At 41.5% G+C, this 23015-nt stretch overlaps 1 protein-coding gene across 1 annotated transcript in view; it reads left to right on the top strand.

Annotated features, from left to right (window-relative positions):
* Nucleotides 1-828: 828 nt before the first annotated feature.
* The window catches only part of LOC109900392 (1-phosphatidylinositol 4,5-bisphosphate phosphodiesterase beta-4), a 162647-nt gene continuing 140460 nt past the window's right edge, over nt 829-23015 (top strand). The window contains 2 exon segments of the mRNA XM_031837514.1: nt 829-974; nt 6943-6989. The gene's annotated coding sequence lies outside the window, so the exon portion shown is untranslated.

Here is a 23015-nt window from a genome sequence, read left to right as displayed (position 1 = left end):
AATGATCCCAAACACACCGCCTTGGCAACGAAGGAGTGGCTTCGTAAGAAGCATTTCAAGGTCCTGGAGTGGCCTAGCCAGTCTCCAGATCTCAACCCCATAGAAAATCTTTGGAGGGAGTTGAACGTCTGTGTTGCCCAGCAACAGCCCCAAAACATCACTGTTCTAGAGGAGATCTGCATGGAGGAATGGGCCAAAATACCAGCAACAGTGTGTGAAAACCTTGTGAAGATTTACAGAAAACATTTGACCTCTGTCATTGCCAACAAAGGGTATATAACAAAGTATTGAGATAAACTTTTGTTATTGACCAAATACTTATTTTCCAAAATAATTTGCAAATAAATTCATTAAAAATCCTACAATGTGATTTTCTGGATTTTTTTCCCACATTTTGAAGAACACCATTTAGAGCGGGCTCTACTTACTCAAACATGAACATTTACTGCTCTCTCAAATAAACCTTTGCATTTGTATTTGTGGATGTTTTACAGCCTACTGTTAGTGGGTTGAGCACTCATAACATAATATTCCCTTACTCCATAGCCTAGGCAGCTATGCTATATTGTAAGAAACGCGCTCATGTGTGTTGATCGGCAGACCTAGACAATTGCTGTTTGCATTGTAGGGAAGGAAAGTCGATACCTCACTGTCCATGACAACTTGCCATTCATCTGCGGCTCACACGCACGCACGTACACTAGACGCACGCACGCCAACGCGCACACCCAGAGTGGAGTTCCTCGAACCGCATCGGGCTAATCTCCACTGGAGGGCGAGTGGTACAACAGGACCGGGTTTGTTGGAAGGGAGGGATAAAGAGAGACAAGGGAAGAGAGAGAGTGTGTGTGAGAGGGACAGAGAGAGGGCGGGAGATACAGCAGCTGGAAGCAAGAGAGAAAATCCCAGCCCAGCCTCTGCAAGCATCATTTTTCACATCGGATTTAATCCGTTCTCGTCGACCACCAATTCACGTAAGAGTATATACATGTTTCTGTCTTTTTGCCTCAAATTGCCTGCAAGTGGGACATTGGAGATGTGTTGCGGAGCACCACAGCTGTACGATTCATATGTATGTGGGTGTCTCTAGGTTCGGAGAGAGAACATGATCTTGTTCATATTGGTGGTTGAAAAAGCCGTGAGACTCTTCAACTCCCATCTCTTAGCAGAGCGGCCAGTCTGCAAGCGAATTTCCGCACCACCCGATAGGAAAGCCGCTGCTACGTTGCAGAAACGGGGGCAAATCATGTGGGTTATTTTCGAAAGGGACGGGTCTCGTTCGTGGTTTGATGCAAAAAAAATACAATAATTATAGCTCGTGTACATGCGCGCACAACACGTGCATATGGCTGTCATATTCATCCGTCGCGTTCGTTTAATTTTTTTTAACAAAAAATGGAACGGCGTCCCAGATGATGTGCAACGTTAGCTGTCTAGCCGTGCAGCTGTTTATCACCGTCAGAAACTTGACAAATCGACGTTTCCTCCGCCAAGCTAGCGGCTGGCTAGCTGTTAGCGTTAGCTGACGGGACAGACAGCACCAGGGATATCAAGCTTGCTTGCCCATAAAAGTATACTGGCGCGCTGCTCTGCGTGAGACGGATGCACTTGCTATAGCTACTGTTGGATGCTACGTAGCTAAGCCCTCTTCAGCACTATTTGGGTTTAAAAATATAGATATGGCAGCTACTAGCTAGCTATGAACAAACATACGATTGATTGAACAATAGCTTGCTCTTTTTTAAATTTATTTTTATTTGTATACATGTTGTGGAAATGGCTAGATCACAACTCATACCGACGATATCTGCTGATGTTAGACCGCTAACCGTTAGCCTGCTAACGTACGCGATTGTGCTGATGTTTTAGGGCTGTATACGGTGTAAAATAATTTGCCATGCACGTTCCGCGTCGTCCATTCACACGCCAGGTGGGAAGAACATCTAGAAACAACGGCCAGCCAATATACTTCTCTTGAGCTATCGTGGCTGATTTCTGTAAGAATGAGCAGACAGCGAAATGCATTAGATAGTCCATTGTTCCATGGCGTTTTCCCATATGTTGCACATTTGCTGTTATGAAATGATTGAGAAAGACGACTATTTGCATTTGACCAATGAACAGTTACTATGTATGTTGACGCTAGGGAATTACGGACACACACCTGTGCGCGGAACCGCCACCTGTTCGCGTGCACGCGCGGGGCCAATGTCCTGTATGTGCGTGCGTGCGTGCGGTCAGTGACAGGGAACAAGAAGTGTTTGGAGACACTTTTTAAATTTTTTTTTACAATCGCTGCGTTTGAAGTGGCATTTAGCTGATGGGGGGGCGAATGGAGACACTTTGGCCACGACTCGGTCAAAATGCAATGAAAAGTGCCCGCTTTCTTAGCTTCTACCAGAGATATTAACCCAAGAATGGTCGACTTGACCTTGCGTAGGAAATAGGTTGCTGTTGGTCACTAGAATGAATTGAACAAGTAATAAACTGCCAGATGAAGAAAGAGAACAGTATTACCGTATGTTTGTGTGTCGCATGCTTTTCATTAGACTGGTAGGAAATGAGGGGTTTATAATGGCTAAAAACACTCTTTACCACAATAACAACCGTACTGTAAAACAAAGGTAACAATTAATAGCTACTTAATGCAATGTCTTTAGGTCTCTAACTGATCTCTATTGAAGAGTTTATGTCTGTCTGTGTGTTGAGGTCAGTAGCTCCTGCCACTGTATGTCTGCTGTGTGTGTGAACCCTACACAGGTCAGTGTTGACAGTGCCATAAGCACTTTTATGGTGATTAGAGAGACAACCATTGCCCTACCTTTCCTCCCTCCCTTGCACAAAATCAATTACCTTACCTGCATGGCATAGAAGCCACAATGTAGCCTAACACTGATTCTGATGAGGAGAGATGGGTTAAGAAGCTTAGTGTGTGGGTGTTTTATTTCGGACCAAAAGGTATGGTAATTGTTTGAGGGGGAAGCTTAAGCTAAATACAGATTGAGGATGTTTGTTCATTGGCCAATACTCAGATGGTGCTTGTGTAAAACATGGCTGCTGCATATTTGACAGGTTGTGGGCCCTGTTACCTAAAAGGTGATATAAGGCATTTATTACACAATGCAGTGATTCTGTAATGGATGTTGACTGTGCTGTGTTAATGGAATGGCTGATGCTGCATTGTGAATCAGGTTGCTGTGTGTGTGTGTGTGTGTTTGTCGACCAAAACAAGTCCCAGGGAATGGACACCGGTTTAGGCGTCTAAAACCGCTAGTTTTAATCGTTCATCTTCAAGGTGGAAATGGTAGTTGTCTGACAGTAGCTGGTTGACAGTAGCTTGCTGCTGGTCCCTGGCTCAGAAAAGATTGAGAAACACTGGATAAATGAAAGCGATGTGAAAAAAAGGCCCAAAATAGCCTTATTCTAGAGTTAAAAACACAAGCGTCATGTTCAGGTGTGCTGTTAAACTGGACATTAAAATTGGCATGGACTTAGAAGCAGTATCCTTGCTGATCAGTCCCCCAAAAGACATTTAGCCAAACGGGCAAAAGAAACAGATAGGATTCCTATGAATCACAGCGTTTACCCTGCCGCCTGCAAAAATAGAAGTATACGACTCCTCCTGTGTGGCTCTTAGTGGTAGAGGACACACACACACACACACACACACACACACACACACTGTGTTTAGAGGACAGATGATTGAGAGGTATGTCTATGGAGGACCTAATTCTCCTGTCCTTCTATGTCCATTTTCCGGGATGCAGACTGTTGAATATTTGTTGCTGTATCACAAGCTTAAAGACTACATTCGGGTCAGCAAACTGGGTGAACATTTGGCAGTCATTTCATTGCCATTTATTAATCCAGCAGCAGCTCCAGTGCTTTGTATGCATTTGTGGAAATGGTTGTTAATGCTATGTCTTTTATTAGTTTGAAATGTAATTATAAATAGCTAAGCTAGTCATCTTCCAGTATCCCCAGTACAGTTATTTTTGTATGAGCTAGGCCTACTATGGGTGACAAAAATGCAGCCATGACCAAGATAAAATAGTCAAAAGATGAATTGCATACTTCTTCCCTTCAGTATTGACTATTAGCAAATCAAAGCACAGTTGAAGTCAGAAGTTTACATACACTTAGGTTGGAGTCATTAAAACTTGTTTTTTCAACCACTCCACAAATTTCTTGTTAACAAACTATAGTTTTGGCAGGTCGGTTAGGACTACTTTGTGCATGACACAAGTAATTTTTCCAACAATTGTTTACAGACAGATTATTTCACTTATAATTCACTGAATCACAATTCCAGTGGGTCAGAAGTTCACATACACTAAATTGACTGTGCCTTTAAACAGCTTGGAAAATTCCAGAAAATAATTTCATGACTTTAGAAGCTTCTGATAATTGACATCATTTGAGACAATTGGAGGTGTACCCGTGGATGTATTTTAAGGCCTACCTTCAAACTCAGTGCTTCTTTGCTTGACATCATGGGAAATTGAAAATAATCAGTCAAGACCTCAGAATTTTTTTTGTAGAACTCCACAAGTCTGGTTCATCCTTGGGAGCAATTTCCAAACACCAGAAGGTCTCACGTTCATCTGTACAAACAATAGTATGCAAGTATGAACACCATGGGATCACGCTGCAGTCATACCACTCAGGAAGGAGATGTGTTCTGTACTTTGGTTTCGAAAATTGCAAATCAATCCCAGAACAACTGCAAAGGACCTTGTAAAGATACTTTTGTACCTGTATCTATATCCACAGTAAAACGAGTCCTATATTGTCATAACCTGAAAGGCCACTCAGCAAGAAAAAAGTCACTGCCATTAAAAAAGCCAGACTACGGCCAAACTACAAAAAAAAGTCTGGATATTAAATCTCAGCAAGTAGTCTGAACTACCCAGAACACCGTACAGATATTTAACAAAATACCAGACATCTCCAACGTGTGACAAACCCCACATGGGGAAAAAGATTGTACTTTTTGGAGAAATGTCCTCTGGTCTGATGAAACAGAAATATAACGTTTTTGCCATAATGACCATCGTTATGATTGGAGGATAAAGGGGGAGGCTTGCAAGCCGAAGAACACATCCCAACCGTGAAGCACGGGGTGGCAGAATCATGTTGTGGGGGTGCTTTGCTGCAGGAGAGACTGGTGCATTTCACAAAATAGATGGCATCATGAGGATGGAAAATTATGTGGATATATTGAAGCAACATCTCAAGACATCAGTCAGGAAGTTAAAGCTTGGTCACAAATGGGTCTTCCAAATGGACAATGACCCCAAGCATACTTCCAAAGTTGTGGTAAAATGGCTTAAGGACAACAAAGTCAAGGTATTGGAGTGGCCATCAGAAAGCCCTGACCTCAATCCTATAGAACATTTGTGGGCAGAACTGAAAGTGTGTGCGAGCAAGGAGGCCTACAAACCTGACTCCGTTACATCAGCTCTGTTAGGAGGAATCGGCCAAAATTCACCCAACTTATTGTGGGAAGCTTGTGGAAGGCTACCTGAAAGTTTGACCCAAGTTAAACAATTTAAAGGCAATGCTATGAAATACTAATTGAGTGTATGTAAACTTCTGACCCAATGTGAATGTGATGAAAGAAATAGAAGCTGAAATAAATAATTCTCTCTACTATTATTATGACATTTCACATTCTTAAAAATAAAGTGGTGATCCTAACTGACCTAAGACAGGGAATTTGTATTAGGATTAAATGTCAGGACTGGTGAAAAATGTATTTGGCTAAGGTGTATGTAAACTTCCAACTTCAACGGTATTTTATGTGTGATGATGTTGAGCGTTGCTATAATGTGGATGTTGGCTGGTCTTCAGGCCTGCTGCATGCTGCTGTCCCCTAGTTCTATTGGTCTGCCCGTAGAGATTTATATGAGAAAACACACTCACACACTCACACAGGCCAAGGTTTGTTGTGTTTGGAGATGCTGGTAGTGGTATCATGGTCTTGCCCGCTTCATACTGTAAGTGGTACTTGTGTTTGTTTGGGTCTTCCTTCGTGGGGTTGTTTGTTTTGATACTGGTGAGGTAACCAACATTCTATTGCTGAAGATGTAGGTAAACCAAGTGGGACTCGAACCAGCAACCTTGTATCTGTCAGTCCAACACCTGGTCATCTGGTGGAGTTGCAATGGGACAGATGACAGATCCTGACTTCAGTTGACCTGTGGTTGTCCACTTGAACACCAGGGTCAGGGAAACAGTGGGGTGAAATATATTTGTAGACCGAAACATACTGTGCAGATATTAGAATGGCCAATATTGGAGACGGAAGGAATCAGCTGCTACCTAGGACACATAGTCTCTCTCTCGTTCTCTTTTCACACACGGTTTCCTAACCACATCACCCAGCATTCTCTCACCTCCATCTGAGGGGAGGCATGCTGAAACCCTCGCGTGCCTTTTCTCAGCTCTGTCTGCTCTAGGTCAGCCATCTGATTTCATATTGCCATTTCCATCCTTTGTGTTGACTGAGGTATCATGTTATCCTCCCGTCCGGTCCTCTCGTCCTCTTCTCAGCCATGTTGCAGTGATCCATCTATAAAAAAAAATGGACATACTGTGTAAGGTCTGGGAAAGACAGGGTAGCCCAGCACACACACACACACACACACACACACAAACTCACTGAACATCAGTCGATGTAATAAAGAACAGCTCCATTGTTTGTTTGAACACATTACGAGTCACATCGTTCAGCTTTATTGTTCTAGCAAGACATTTGCCATGCCAGTCCTCTCTTCTTAAGCCTCCATTGTGGTGTGTGTGCGCTCCTGTGTCTGTCTCCAGTCCATCTGTGAGGTCATGTCCATAGTTTTAAGGATTTACTGGTTTCAGGGAAGGATCCTAATCTCCAGAGATTAGGCCCTGACTTGTTATTACATTTTCCCTTCTCTGATCTCCCAGGCCAAGATATGAGTTTCACCCGCTGAAGATTACTTCATGCTGAATTGGTAAGTTGATGACTTATTTTTGACCTAATGCCTGTTGGTGTTATCGGTGAAACCAATGGTGGTTGTTTGTACTCTTAGACATCGTGGTTGTCTTGCTTGATCTCAGCCTGACCTTGCGTATTAAACACACATAATGTTAGATGACGCCTTTTTGTGCAAGGGTTATAGAAATGTTTGTGAACCACAGCCTGCCCTTAATGACAGATTACATAAGACATGTGTCTCTATAGTCTACATGTAGGAGCAGGTGATCTTGTCTTCTCGGTACTGTTGAATATGGCAGGAGTGGAAACAGACCATGGGTAAACAATAGGGGTGTGCCGTGTAGTCGGACAAAACGAGTATCAAAACGGATATGGGCAATTTTCTGGGTGCCATTATGATCCAAGTCATTTTTTTTGGTAATTATCCGCGATTGGAAGAAAGTAACTTTTTTGGGTGCCAGGAAGCATCTTTCTCATGTCATTCAGTGACAGAGTTACTAAACCATAATGTACTCTCTTTTAGTCATGTGCAAGGTTTTACATGGTCTAAATGACTCAACTGGCTAGTTCTCCTGGCTGTAAAGAGAAAGGCGTGCTATGTGTTGACCCTGCTGCTCTGATTGGATAGAGTGAAGCTTGTATTTCTCTGTCCACTCTCTTCATAATTTCACCCAATCACATTTCCTCGCATGTTTTCGGTCTGATCATTTAGATTGCTGCAGCGTTCTATTATGATAAATCACATGGCGAGGACGTTTGCTATCAATGTGCATAATATCTAACAAGCGGGCCAAGGGTAGGGAAAAAGGATGAAACGCTGATGCGCATTCTGACTGAGTGACAGCAAACTCGAGGAGACACGCACAAGCACACACCCCTCCGTGTACTGCTCTTAATCGTCAGCTTTTTTTTTTTTGCATTGAGAATGTACAGCGAGGTTTGACCAGCATTTATTTAGGCACATTAAAACACTTCAATTATTTTTTTTTATCACGAGTCTCATCTTATCTGACTATCAACTGTTAACTTACGGGTACGATTGCGAATACAAGTCGGCACACCCCTAGGAAACAAAATGATACAGTAGCCATTGTAGACCAGATGTTTTGTGAACATATTGTCTCCAGCTTCCTACTTTTTAAAAGGGAAATGTTCTGTTTTTTTTGTTTTTTTTTATAGGAAATTGATATCAGGGTTTGTTCCTATTTTTAACTGTGAGTTGACATTCGTTCACTACCGTAGCTTGGTGCAGTCTTCTGCATTTACCAGAGATTCAGGCCACATTTCAAGCAAACACAAAACATGCAGTGAATTCGGGAAGTATTCTGACCCCTTGACTTTTTCCACATTTTGTTACTTTATTCTGATATACCCCATAATGACAAAGCAAATTTTAACATAAGTATTCAGACCCTTTACTCAGTACTTTGTGGAAGCACCTTTGGCAGTTATTACAGCCTCGTCTTCTTGGGTATGACGCTACAAGCTTGGCACACCTGTATTTGGGGGGTTTGTCCCATTCTTCTCTGCAGATCCTCTCAAGCTCTGTCAGGTTGGATGGGGAGCGTCGCTGCACAGCTTTTTTTCAGGTCTCTTATTTACAATGACGGCCTACCCCGGCTAAACCCTCCCCTGACCCAGACAACACTGGGCCAATTGTGCGCCGCCCTATGGGGCTCCCGATCACGGCCGGTTGTTATACAGCCTGGGATTGAACCAGGCTCTGTAGTGACGCCTCTAGCACTGCGATGCAGTGCCTTAGACCGCTGCGCCACTCGGAAGCCCTTGGCGGCGCACAATTGGCACAGCGTCGTCCGGGTTAGGGAGGGGTTTGGCCTATTGAGATGGTATGATTCAAGAAATACGTTTTAGATACGTTTAAAGTGGCAATGTGCAACTTTTTTAGGCGAACCAATCAATTTGACAGAACATTTCTATGTGCTCTATTTCTATGCTTTCCGATCTTAAATGGAGTTTTTGCGTCTTGCACACCAGCTTCAAACAGCTGAAACAACAATATTTTTGGTTATGGAAAATATATTTCACAGCAGTTTAGATTGTACATGATTCCAAACACTATACTATAAAATAAATTTTTGGCAAATTATTAAGAGTTTTAGCAACCAGGAAATGGCAGAGCGATTTCTACATAATGCAACATTAATCAAACATGACTAAGCAAAACTGATGATATGCAATACTTATACCAGTGGTTGGCATGCATTTTGGGTAGACAATTAGGCATCGTTGCTATAATTATACATTCGAAATAGGGCTCCAGAATGTGATATTTATTTTGCTCAACAGAGATGAATTTGCTTACATCTTTTTTTTGTGTACGGATATCTATAGGCTAATTGCCTTTGGGCTAATTCACCATCTGAGGAAGTGGTATATCAAAACCCATTAGCTAGATCGCTAAATATAATTTCCTGATAGTTAGTCGTGTAACTTATTCATCTAACAGTAAATGTATTGTCCTAAAATGCTTTGCAGCATAGGATGTCGCCTCTATTGAAGGCCTATGCAATCACCTGGAATGTCAGTTGTGAGTATCCCATGCTCCATAAACTATGTCTCTAAGATACTTTGGTGTTAAAACGGTAAATATTGAGAGTTGGGGAAATAAATGTCATACCTACAGAAAGCTGAGTTTCCGTTGCGCGCGCCAAACATCCACCTCTCCAGTGCTGGCTGACTAGTCTACCAGCTCACATTTGTTGCCTTTGCTTTGAGTTGAGGAAAGCAGGGCAACGGGTCATGAGATATGCCACTTGAAGATTTTAAGCATGGGCCCGCCATAGACTATAAGTGCAGCTGGTACTGTCCCTTCTATAGGCCTACCGTGGATTGCTGAATGTTGCATAGAATAGTATTAGCCAACTATTGTGATGTATAATTGCCATGATAATTTGGGAAGGTCTTGTCAATGAGCGTTATGGGTAATGTAGTCAATTTAGGGAATATAAAGTGGACAGACTGATGTAAGACAATGACACACATTTTTTGCCTAAAATTAAGAAGATAGGTGCAAAATTGTAGGAGGAGATCCTCCCGTGGCTGAGAGCTTTACATTATTATAATATAGATGGGTCAGTTATCTGAGTTTGTTTGAATTCCGGCCTCAGCCTATGAGACATGGAGAGAGCTGGAAGTCACTGAGAATCTACTGCTGCATTGAATGATGTGATGTCGCTGGTTGGGTTGAGTGATGGACGTGTAAGGTCTAATTTCCTATAGAGTTTCCCACGTATCAATGATGTGAAATGCACTCAGAACATTCTCCATCATCACTCATTGATAAGCAGCCTGTGTGACTGCCTGAGTTGTTGCTTGTGTGTGTGTGTTACTTTTATACAGTCGCACACTTCATTGATCCTGAAAGTGTGTGTGTGTGTGTGTGTGTGTGTGTGTGTGTGTGTGTGTGTGTGAATGAAGTGTGCTACTGTGGGGTTACGACCGGAACACACCCTGTCACTCAGCAGCAGAGGAATCATACTGTGTGTGTGTGTCCAGAGGGAGAATGGAAAGAGAGAGAGAATAGAGAACACCCGATCCTTCACAAGCAAAAGGAGAGAGGGAGGAAATGATAGAAAGATGGCGATGGAAGGAAAGACGTCTCTGTCCCTCCAACAGATGTCTGGTGTTGGCACATATTGACAAGTCAATATCGCTCCTTTAAATCAAATATTTGTCCAAATGATCTTGTCGCCTCAACAGCAGGTAACATCCCTTTAGCTGTGAAATTACCTCAGGTTGGAGGACAGACGCACACACACACACACATCTCGCCTCTCACGGGTGGTTCTCCACCCGTGCCTCAATCCACTGTGGGTTTCTGTACATGTGAACGCAATTTGCACTTCCAATTAAACTGACGACCTTCGTTCCAGAATGCAGAACGTGTCTCCTCCTCTCCTCTCCTGTGTGTCCTCTCCAGGATAGCTATTATTACCCTCAATGTTACGACACTGACACGCTAAGAATAATGTTACGAAACACTAACACATCACACAGTTTACTGTAGTACAGCTTACTATAACAGAACATAACATAACACACAGATGCGCACACACAAACACACACACACACACTAATACACAAACACACAGCTCCTTATGATTCCAAGGTATTGCCCAATGACTGTGTATGTGACAGAGAGGCTCGATTCGGTCTTATGTAGAAACATTTGATAATGTGTTTTTTACATTGGCTAAAGGTAGAGACTCCGAGCTAGAAAATGGTATATCCTACACTACAGTTGAGGAACAATGGAAAAGTAATTCTGCTTTGAAAGTTGATACATTTGTAACTCCACTTTTGAGAAAATGGCACTTGAATGTTTTGATACACCTACTGGAGAGCTCTTCTTTGTCGACACCCATTCAGCATTGTTCACACCCTCTTAAGCCTGAGCCCCACCCATCACTTTAAGGATTCTCATGCATGACATCAGCAGTCTGGTGGTCCAAAATAGCTTAACCGGTGTATTTTAACACCAATAAACCCATCTGTTTAAGAAATAAATTTAGTATATGTCAGTCTAGCAAACCAGGCAACTAAAAGCAACTTTCTAAACAATGTTTTTGTTAGTTTCTAGCTTGTTAGCTAGCTAGCTAACCTTAATTTATCTGGCTAGCCAGTTCAAAAAATGCCAATGTCATATCGCTGACAATGTCTTTACTTTAGCTAATTTGTATTCATTATTCCAACGAAAATAAACTCACAACAAGATAATTATTTACAACTGAATGGCAAGCTAATTACAGAAAATAGCTTACGGTTGTGAGTGTGACGAAATAGAAGCATGGATTTCTACCTGAGAATTTTAGAACTTGGACACTGTCTCGTTGGCCTAACGTTATATCCTAATTTGACTTTGGTGCAGGTCATGTTCTTCACACTACCGTCTCTGGTAAACACACACTATATCCAATGTGTTCTCTTTTTGACCCCCTCTGCATATTTGCAATCAAACGCCAGAATTTTCATCTCCTTAGCTATCATACTCTGCTTCCACCGGGCATTCCACTGATTTCAAGAACTCTGCCCTACAGGAAGTCGAGAGCAACATTTTTGCAGGCCTTCGGGACATCTTTCAAAAAAGATTCATTCGAAAGAATTACCTACACATACTGAGCAACCCTTTGTTATAGACAGAAGCGTGCTACATGGCAGACCAATCCAAACGTATCTCTCTTCATTTCCAGCCCATCCATTATCTCAGCCAGTCATAGTGGGAATTAGGCTCGTAAGTTAACAATTGTCTTCGTATTTACAGATGGCACACAAGTTTGTTAAGGCACATAAAGTTTCACATGTTCCAGAAGGAATTTCTGCCAAAGAATGCATTTAGACAAAAACATAGATGTTTACATTCAAATACCTCCCCTGTGAATTAGTGACTTGTGACATATATGAATAGACAAAGCCATCGATCACGCGACACCATTCATACCTACGTGAAGACTCAATAGCGCATTGAAGCCAAATTAAGTCGGTTAAGATGGCGACATAACATGTGCAGTTTGAGCTACTCCAGGAAGTGACGTTGCAGGTTAGCCCTCTTATTGAGTAACTCAAGTTGAAGGCTGCATTTAGTAACTCAATTATCCTCAACTTCTTCTGTGTGCGATTAAAAAAAATAATTGGATCAAATTGTACTTGTCACATGCTCCTTTTCCTGTAGTCCACTTTCAGCTGCTTTGTCTTGCTCACATTGAGGTAGAGATTTTTGTCCTGGCACCACACGGCCAGGTCTCTGTCCTCCTCCCTATAGGCTGTCTCATTGTTGTCGGTGAGCAGGCCTACCACTGTTGTGTCGTTAGCAAACTTAATGATGGTGTTGGAGACAGAGAGTACAGGAGGGGACTAATCACACACCCCTGAGGGGCCCCAGTGTTGAGGATCAGCGTGTCAGATGTGTTGTTGCCTACCCTTACCACCTGGGGGTGGCCCATCAGGAAGACCATGATCCAGTTGCAGAGGGAGGTGTTTAGTCCCAGGGTCCTTAGCTTAGTGATGAGCTTCGTGGGCACAATGGTGTTGAACGCTGAGCTGTAGTCAATTAACAGCATTCCCACTTGTCGAGGGGGGAAACGGCAGTGTGGAGTGCGATTGAGATTGCGTCATCTGTAGATCTGTTTGGGTGGTATTCAAATTGGAGTGGGCCTAGGGTTTCCGGCATGATGGTATTGATGTGAGCCATGACCAGCCTTTCAAAACACTGCATGGCTACGAGGTGAGTGCTACGGGTCGGTAATCATTTAGGCATGTTACCTTCGCTTTTTTGGGCACAGGGACTATGGTGGTCTGCTTGAAACATGTATGTGTTACAGACTCGGGCAGGGAGAGGTTGAACATGTCAGTGAAGACACTTGCTAGTTGGTCCGCGCATGCTTTGAGTACACGTCCTGGTAATCCGTCTGGCCCCGTGGCTTTGTGAATGTTGCCCTGTTTAAAGGTCTTGCTCACACCAGCTACGGAGAGCGTGATTACACATTCGTCCAGAACAGCTGGTGCCTAGATACTCAACTAGAGTATCTGATGCCACAGATCCTCAACTAGTCTAAAGAAAGCGGGTTTTATTGCTTCTTTAATCAGAACATCAGTTTTCAGCTGTGCTGAAAGGGGTTTTCTAATGATAAATTAGCCTTTTAAAATGCTAAACTTGGATTAGCTAACACAACGTGCCATTGGAACACCGGAGTGATGGTTGCTGATAATGGGCCTCTGTACGCCTATGTAGATATTCCTCTCTGGATATGTGGGATGCTGGCATCCCACCTGGCCAAAAGCCAGAGAAAATGCAGAGCGCCAAATTCAAATAAATTACTATAAAAATCAAACTTTCATGAAATCACACGTAAGATACCAAATTAAAGCTACACGTGTTGTGAATCCAGCCGACATGTCTGATTTCAAAAAGGCTTTTCGGCGAAAGCAAACAATGCTATTATCTCTGTAAACAAAAGAGAGAGAACATATTTCAACCCTGCAGGCGCGACACAAAACGCAGAAATAAAAATATAAATCATGCCTTACCTTAGACGAGCTTCTTCTGCTGGCACTCCAATATGTCCCATAAACATCACAAATGGTCCTTTTGTTAGATTAATTCCGTCGATATATGTCCAAAATGATCCAGAAAAACACTGATTCCAACTTGCGCAACGTTACTACAAAATACCTCAAAAGTTACCTGTAAACTTTGCCAAAACATTTCAAACTACTTTTGTAATACAACTTTTGGTATTTTTTTAAGTAAATCATTGATAAAATTGAAGACTGGATGATCTGTGTTCAATACAGGAAGAAAACCAACTGACGCTACCTTTCTGGTCACGCGCCTCTAACAAACAATACACTTGAAGTGACCCTCGTTTTGAACAGGGCTACTTCTTCATTACACAAAGGAAAAACCTCAACCAATTTCTAAAGACTGGTGACATCCAGTGGAAGTGGTAGGAACTGCAAGAAGGTCCCTTAGAAATCTGGATTCCCAATGAAAAACCATTAAAAAGAGAGTGACTTCAAAAAACAAACATCTGAATGGTTTTTCCTCGGGGCTTCGCCTACTACATAAGTTCTGTTATACTGACAGACATGATTGAAACAGTTTTGGAAAACTTGTTTGTTTTCTATCCAAATCTACTAATAATATGCATATCTTATCTTCTGGGGATGAGTAGCAGGCAGTTGAGTTTGGGCATGATGTGAAAATACTGCCCCCTGTCACCAAGAAGATAATCTGAGTACAGCGCTCAGGCACCAGAACAAGCCATACAGATACCCTCCATGTTGTGGAGTCAACAGAAGTCAGAAATAGCATTATAAATATTCACTTACCTTTGATGATCTTTATCGGAATGCACTCCCAGGAATCCCAGTTCCACAATAAATGTTTGTTTTGTTCGATAAAGTCCATTTATGTCCAAATACCTCCTTTTTGTTTAGTTCACAAATCCAAATTCATGAGGTGCAGGCACTTAGTCCACATGAAAAGTCAGTTATATTACAGTTCGTAGAAACATGTCAAACGATGTATAGAATCAATCTTTAGGATGTTTTTAACATATTATTAAAGACTTGTTTCAACCGAACAATTCCTTTGTCTTTTAGAAATGAAAAGGAACGCAGCTAACTCTCACGGCCGCGCGCATGATTTAGCTCATGGCACTCTGCCAGACACCTGGTTCAAACAGCTCTTATTCGCTCCCCCTTCATAGTAGAAGCCTGAAACAAGGGTCTAAAGACTGTTGACATCTAGTGGAAGCCTTAGGAAGTGCAATTGGACCAAATTTACACTGTCTTGGATTGGCAAACGCTTAAACCTACAAACCTCAGATTTCACACTTCCTGGTTGGATTTTCTTCTCCGGTTTTGGCCTGCCATGTGAATTCTGTTCTACTCACAGACATCATTCAAACAGTTTTAGAACCTTCAGAGTGTTTTCTATCCAAATATACAATACTACTAATAATATGCATATCTTAGTTTCTGGGCTTAAGTAGCATGCAGTTTACTCTGGGCACCTTATTCATCCAATCAACTCAATACTGCCCCCCGGTCATAAGAAGTTAAACAGCTTGTTGAGTGTGGTCTTAGTGCCAGCATTGGTTTTTGGTGGTAAGTAGAAGGCTAAGAATAATATAGAGGAGAACTCTGTTAGATAGTGTGGTCTACAGCTATTCATGAGGTATTCTACCTCAGGCGAGCAGTACCTCGAGACTTCTTTAATATTAGACATCGCGCACCAGCAGTTATTGACAAATAGACACACACCCCTCTTCTTACCAGACGTAGCTGCTCTGTTCTGCCGATGCACGGAGAAGACAGCCAGCTCTATATCATTTGTGTCGTCGGTCAGCCAAGTCTCGGTTAAACATAAGATATTACATTTTTTAATATCCCGTTGGTTGGATAGTCTTAATCGTAGACTGTCCAGTTTGTTTTCCAATGATTTGCACGTTGGCCAATAATACGGAGGGTAGTGGTGGTATGCCTACTTGTCTGCGAATTCTTACAAGGCACCCCGCCTTCCTCACCCTTTTTCTCTGTCTTTTCTTCACGAGGATGACAGGGATTTGGGCCTTGTTACGACAAAAATCTTTGTCCAGTTTGAGGTGAGTAATCGCTGTTCTGATGTCCAGAAGTTATTTTCGGTCATAAGAGACGGTAGCAGCAACATTATAAACAAAATGATTTAAAACAAAATATTTACTAGGATTAAATGTCAGGTATTGTGAAAAACTGAGTTTAAATGAATTTGGCTAAGGTGTATGATAACTTCCGACTTCAACTGTAGATATCTCCGAAAGTGTTGTAAGGTGGGCAGAGACAGAGGAAGAGAGGGGAAAAAAAGGGAAAAGAGTGAGGTACCCATCTTAAAGAAAATAAGCACTGTGGAAGAGGAATGTCTGGGAAGAAGATAGATGTGAATAGGAATGGAGAGGAGTAGAGAAGAGGAGAATGAGGAAAATAGAGGAGAACAGGGTGTTTCCAGATTTGATTAATTAGCCCCCCCCCCCCCCCCCCCCAAAGTGATAAAAGCAGCTTTTGTGTGTTTGAATGGTGTGGGTGTATCCCAACAATAGAATATTGTGAGCATGTACTGGTCAATAAAAATATGAATTACAAATAAACAGCTGATTATGGTTCAATGACTGAGCTGGCTAGAGACTTCTCAGCCAAAAACATTTTTTTTAAAACAGCTTGAAATACAAGATTGAGGTAAGTTTTTATTTTTTGTGTTTTTTCTTTAATTTATGCTTTAGCCAGAAATACGAGTATAGGATGAGTCAACAACATTATTTGGGTATGAGTTTAAAAAGTCCGATTTTCACTGGACAGTTACTTTGAAACCAGATTTCCCTCTTAAGTCTGAATGCTGCTCTAACACATGACTGGCTGCCTAGATCAGATGACTAGATAAACTGGAGGAATTCAGCCTCTTCCTTTTCCCTCTCACCAGGGCTTCTCACAGTCTAAGGAGAGGGAGATAGTGGGAGAGGGGGCTGCGGTTGGCTGCTTCAGAAGACACATGGACACTAGGGAAGGGCATTTTTAAATAATTGCAGTATTCAAATAAATCATGCATTTTTTTCCGGTATCCGGATAGTCGAAATGCATGTTCTTCAGCACTTTCATGCTGCATAGCCTGCGCGACTCGGGAGAGGCCATCCGCTCTGCTTGTTGCTGCTACAGGGCGTGGAGGGGGAGTGGCGGGGGCGGTGTCTGTGAAACAGGATGGGGAGAGAGAGAAAGTAGCTATAGGACAGAGTGGGGTAAGTTCAGCAGTTCTTTACATTCAGCATTAATACATCAAGGGAAATATAATATTCTTTCTAACAAAGATATCTATACATATTTCAGGATGTTGTGTATCCCTGGAATTAATCAGAATTATAAGTAAACAACTTTTACCCCCCCAAAAAGTAGCCTCTTGGCACAATTTATGGGGTAAGTTGTATTGGGGATAGGTGTTCCGCTAGCCAACAGCCAGTGAAATTGCAGGGCGCCAAATTCAAACAGAAATCTCATAATAAAGATTCCTAAAACATACAAGTGTTATACATTGGCTTAAAGATAAACTTCTTGTTAATCCAACCACATTGTCAGATTTAAAAAAGATTTCACGGCGAAAGCATGAACCTCCATTCTTCCATTTTGTTCAGTAATCCACTGTCTCAAACAACATCCGGTGAAATTTCAGAGCGTGAAACTGAACAAAACACAAATTCTCATAATAAACATACATAAAAGATACAAGTGTTATGGTTGCAATTAGAGGTTGACCGATTATGATTTTTCAACTCAGATACCGATACCGATTATTGTAGGACCAAAAAAGCCGATACCGATTAATCGGACGATTAAAAAAAAAATGTATTTAATTTATTTTAAAAAAAAACATCGATTTTTTTTTTAAAGGGGGGGTTATTATTTATTTATTTATTTGTTATAATGACAATTACAACAATACTGAATGAACACTTATTTTAACTTAATATAATACATCAATAAAATCAATTTAGCCTCAAGTAGATAATGAAACATGTTCAATTTGGTTTAAATAATACAAAAACAAAGTGTTGGAGAAGAACGTAAAAGTGCAATATGTGCCATGTAAGAAAGCTAACGTTTCAGTTCCTTGCTCAGAACATGAGAACATATGAAAGCTGGTGGTTCCTTTTAACATGAGTCTTCAATATTCCCAGGTAAGAAGTTTTAGGTTGTAGTTATTATAGGACTATTTCCCTCTATACCATTTGTATTTCATTAACCTTTTGACTATTGGATGTACTTATAGGCACTTTAGTACTGCCAGTGTAACAGTATAGCTTCCGTCCCTCTACTCGCTCCTCCCTGGGCTCGAACTAGCAACACAACGACAACAGCCACCACATCGAAGCAGCGTTACCCATGCAGAGCAAGGGAAACAACCACCCCAAGGCTCAGAGTGAGTGAAGTTTGAAACGCTATTAGCACATGCTAACTAGCCAGCCGTTTCACTTCGGTCACACCAGCCTCATCTCAGGAGTTGATAGGTTTGAAGTCATAAACAGCGCAATGCTTGACGCACAACGAAGAGCTGCTGGCAAAACGCACGAAAGTGCTGTTTGAATGAATGTTTACGCGCCTGCTTCTGCCTACCACCGCTCAGTCAGATACTTAGATACTTGTATGCTTGTATTCTCAGTCAGATGATATGCAACACAGGACACGCTAGATAATATCTAGTCATTTCATCAACCATGTGTAGTTAACTAGTGATTATGATTGATTGTTTTTTATAAGATCAGTTTAATGCTAGCTAGCAACCTACCTTGGCTTACTGCATTTGCGTAACAGGCAGTCTCCTTGTGGAGTGCAACGAGAGAGAGGCAGGTCGTTATTGCGTTGGACTAGTTAACTGTAAGGTTGCAAAATTGGATCCCCCGAGCTGACAAGGTGAAAATCTGTCTTTCTGCCCCTGAACGAGGCAGTTAACCCACTGTTCCTAGACTGTCATTGAAAATGAGAATGTGTTCATAACTGACTTGTCTAATTAAATAAAGGTTAAAAAAAATAAAAAAATCGGCGCCCAAAATACAGATTTCCAATTGTTATGAAAACTTGAAATCGGCCCTAATTAATCGGCCATTCCGATTTAATCGGTCGACCTCTAGTTGCAATCACAAGACCCCATGTTACACAATAAATGTTTGTTTTGTTCGATAAAGTCCCTCTATGTCCAAAAACCTCAGTTTTGTTCAGTAATCCATTGGCACAAAGCGTGGTTACAGCAGTCAGACGAAGAAGTACCATAAAAGTTCGTAGAAACATGTCAAACAATGTTTATAATCAATCCTCAGGTTGTTTTTGTCATAAGTAATCAATGATATTTCAACCGGACAATATCTCCGTCAATAGAAAAGGGAAAACAAGAAAGGCGCGCTCCCGGTCACGCGCAGAAAACATCTCTGGAAATTTCCACTGTCCACTTATTGAAAGTGGTGTTTCTCCCTCATTTTTCAGAGTAAAAGCCTGAAACAATGCCTAAAGACTGGCCACATGTAGTGGAAGCCATAGGGATCGTGAACTGAGTCATAAGTCTTTGTATGGTGGATAGGCTTTCAATAGAAAAACAGCCGTTTCAAAATAAATAATAGCATTTCCTGGATGGATTATCCTCAGGTTTTCGCCTGCCATATCAGTTCTGTTATACTCACAGACATTATTGGAACAGTTTTGGAAACTTTAGAGTGTTTTCTATCCAATACTACCATGCATATGCATATCCTAGCTTCTGGGCCTGAGTAACAGGCAGTTTACATAGGGCACCTTAATCATCCAAACTACTCAATACTGCCCCCGGTCCCAGAAAGGTTAAGCAAAGTGACAGAGTAAGTTGAGCCACCTTGGGGTAAAGTGGGTGGTGGTGTCCTGTGACAGTGGGTGATGGTAGGTCAAAGTTAAATTCATGGACTGGGGTTGTGGTGTGTTGTGTCTTCAAAGTATGCCTACATTCAGAAATAGATCTCTCTGTTCAATATCACTTACCCTTCTATTTCTTGACCAGGTTTCTTGACCAGTTTAAGACTTTGTGTGCATCTGCTACTCTATCATAGCCTCTCTTTCACACAAGTACATGTTTGTCTTCTTTTTTTAGTCAATGTACCTCTTCAGTGTCATTCAGTTTACTTGTTCATGCTTTGCTGCTGCTCCAATGGACTGCCCTGCTCTCACTTCATTGGCTACTTTTTTTTAAGAACCTCAAAGGGGGCCTAGAATGCTGGTTGTTTTATGTTTGTATACAGGGGTCATGATGTCTGCGCTGTAACAATAAAATGCATTGACATATTGCAAAAATACTATACATATTATGCATAAAACAGACAATGTTATCATAATTTGTATTGAGTATAGCGGCCATTGTCTCAAGTTACCCCAAAGCAAACATTTGGGCTATATTAACCAGCACAGCTACTTTCAAGTGCAAGGATGCACATTCATGCTAGGTTTAGGGATCTCATATTGTAACTTACAGAGATCCCAACTGATGTACAATGCTACCTTAAAACGATCTACATTGGTTGAGATACAAGCATCGTGAAACCACTTAAACCATGAAATTCAATAGACTTTTGTTTCTTGGAACTAACTCGCTTACCACTTCCTCCATGTGGTTTCTTCCTTCATAGACTCCACGAAATGATGACCTCTTCCTAAATATTTGGTCAAATAATTGATTCTGTGTATGGTTTTCTAGAAACGAGGGGAGGCTCAACTAACCCTTTGGCTCAATTTACCCCACTCTCCCCTACAGACTCTCACTAGTTAGACTGTATTTACTGCATCAAAACCGATGTAAATATAAGATATACTTTATATAGTTCACGTGAGATGGACATTTTGTCTTCTGCTTTTATGTGGTTTTTCAACCACAAAAAGTCCAGAAAATGGCCAAAAAGAGTAGAACCAGCTCACTTGCTTTTACACTAGGATTTTGCTATTAGATGTTCAGTGTTTCTTTTGGAAAAACAAGAGTTCAGTTCATGTAACAGGGTTGACCTTTAAAAGGGGGGACAGATGATAATGAATCTCTCATCACATTAAGTAGATAATAATATTCCGAATTGACTTTGTCAAAGCAACAAAGTAACCGGAGGCTTTTATAATGATGAAATGTTTGGGTTAAGTGTGTTAATATCTTCCTAGAAGTCACGGGTGCACTGAGAATTTTGTGCGCGTCAGCAAGTCTTTATTCATATTGATTGAATTCAGCCCCAATTCTGATCTTTTTTTCCCTTCTCTCTCACTAATTGATCTTTTCAATCAGATCTGCTCTGAAAAGATCTGATGTGATTGGTCAAAAGACCAATTAGTGGAACAAATTAGGAATTGGGCCGCCTGTGTAAACGCAGCCCATGTGGTCTATATTAAAAAGGCACTTTATTTAATATAACAAGCTTTTATTTAAATTCAATGTTTGCGCACAATTTCGACTTGAAATATCAAAGGGATGCAAAAGGCCCTCATTTGGTGGAACGATCCATTAATTTATCATACCTTGTGTAGTGGAAATGTTCTGTTACGACTGATACACAAACAAACAGAACATGGAAACATAAAAAAAAGCTCAGATTGTCATTGTGGCCCTTAGTCTCGATAGTATGATGTTGGACCGGAACCAAAGCCAGACATATGCCAAAGGTTTCCAGTTGTTATTTACGTGCTACTACGTCTTTTCATTTACGTGCACTAGGGCTACTTCAAACATAGAAACAAGACATCGATATCATAAGACATTTTAAGATTAATACACAGCGTTTTACCAACATGCCATGAAAATTTAAATTGAATTGAGGGCATAGTAAATCTTATCTTGACATGCAGTATTTGAAGGAGAATACGTAGTTTTTTTTATCAGACTAGAAGCCCAGCCTTATTAGAGACCCTCAGGAGCCCACCTAATGGAGGGGATGACACATACACACAATAGCACACACACAGCAGCACAATTAGAGAGCCATCCACACACACCACACACACACACATTGCTCATATATACAGTACACAGCAGTGTTTTCAGACCAGGAGGTACGCACACATGCTGAGTAACACATTGGCAGCAGTGCAATTACAGAGGAGGAAGTTGTTTACTAGCAGAGGTAACCATGGACCACCTTATTCTTTCCTACAACACACACACACACACACAAACATTCACACACACACTGATTTACACAATGTATTTCCAAGCATTGGAACCACCCCCATGCAAATTAGCCAGAGAAAAGAACCCAGCTTCTTAAACATCTCTCTCTGTATGTGTGCACTTGTGTCTTTGTGTGTGCGTGCGTGCGTGCGCATGACAGTGGTAACTAGTAGTGGTAGAACCAAGGTGGATTAAGAGATGATGTAAAGGGAGTTATGTAAATGTTAAGCAATTGACGCTAATAGTTGTAGCGTACTCGTTACCGATATTCTATTCACAAAATACCAGCTGAAACAAGGTGTCTAAAATGAAGCCAATGCAGTGAACCAGGAAGGAGTCTTAGATAAAGTGTTCACAAACAGGTCCTTGTGACAGTAACCCCTTACCAGACCTGACTCCTTGCACACTAATGGAATCTACTAATTAGAGAGTGGAGGGGGTGATGTGTGTGTGTGTGTGTGTGTGTGTGTGATTAGACAGAGAGCCCCAGACCTCGTTAAGAGGCAGCCTTCCACCAGTCCTTCAGGGACAGAGATTCATCTGATCTCTCTTTTTTTACACACACACACACAAACACACACACACACACACACACACTGGAGATCTCTCTATCAAGCTCTCTTTCTCTTCATCTATCTTTTCTTTTTATATCTTTTTCTCTCACCCTTTCTCTCTCTCTCTCTCCCTACCTCTCCTCGTTCTCTCTCTCTCTATTCTCACTCATCGTCTTCGTTGTCTTTATATGACTTCATTAACACTAAAACCGCTGGGGCTTGAGGGATCCCTGTTCAAGCTAATGAGCAGTCATTTTGACTGCACCATTCTAACAGTGTAGTTCAT

Source organism: Oncorhynchus kisutch, linkage group LG12 (assembly GCF_002021735.2).
Source record: "Oncorhynchus kisutch isolate 150728-3 linkage group LG12, Okis_V2, whole genome shotgun sequence".
Classification (NCBI taxonomy): Eukaryota; Metazoa; Chordata; class Actinopteri; order Salmoniformes; family Salmonidae; genus Oncorhynchus; species Oncorhynchus kisutch.
The sequence above is the reverse complement of the archived record's forward strand: the minus strand, read 5'-3'. Positions and strand labels throughout refer to the sequence as shown.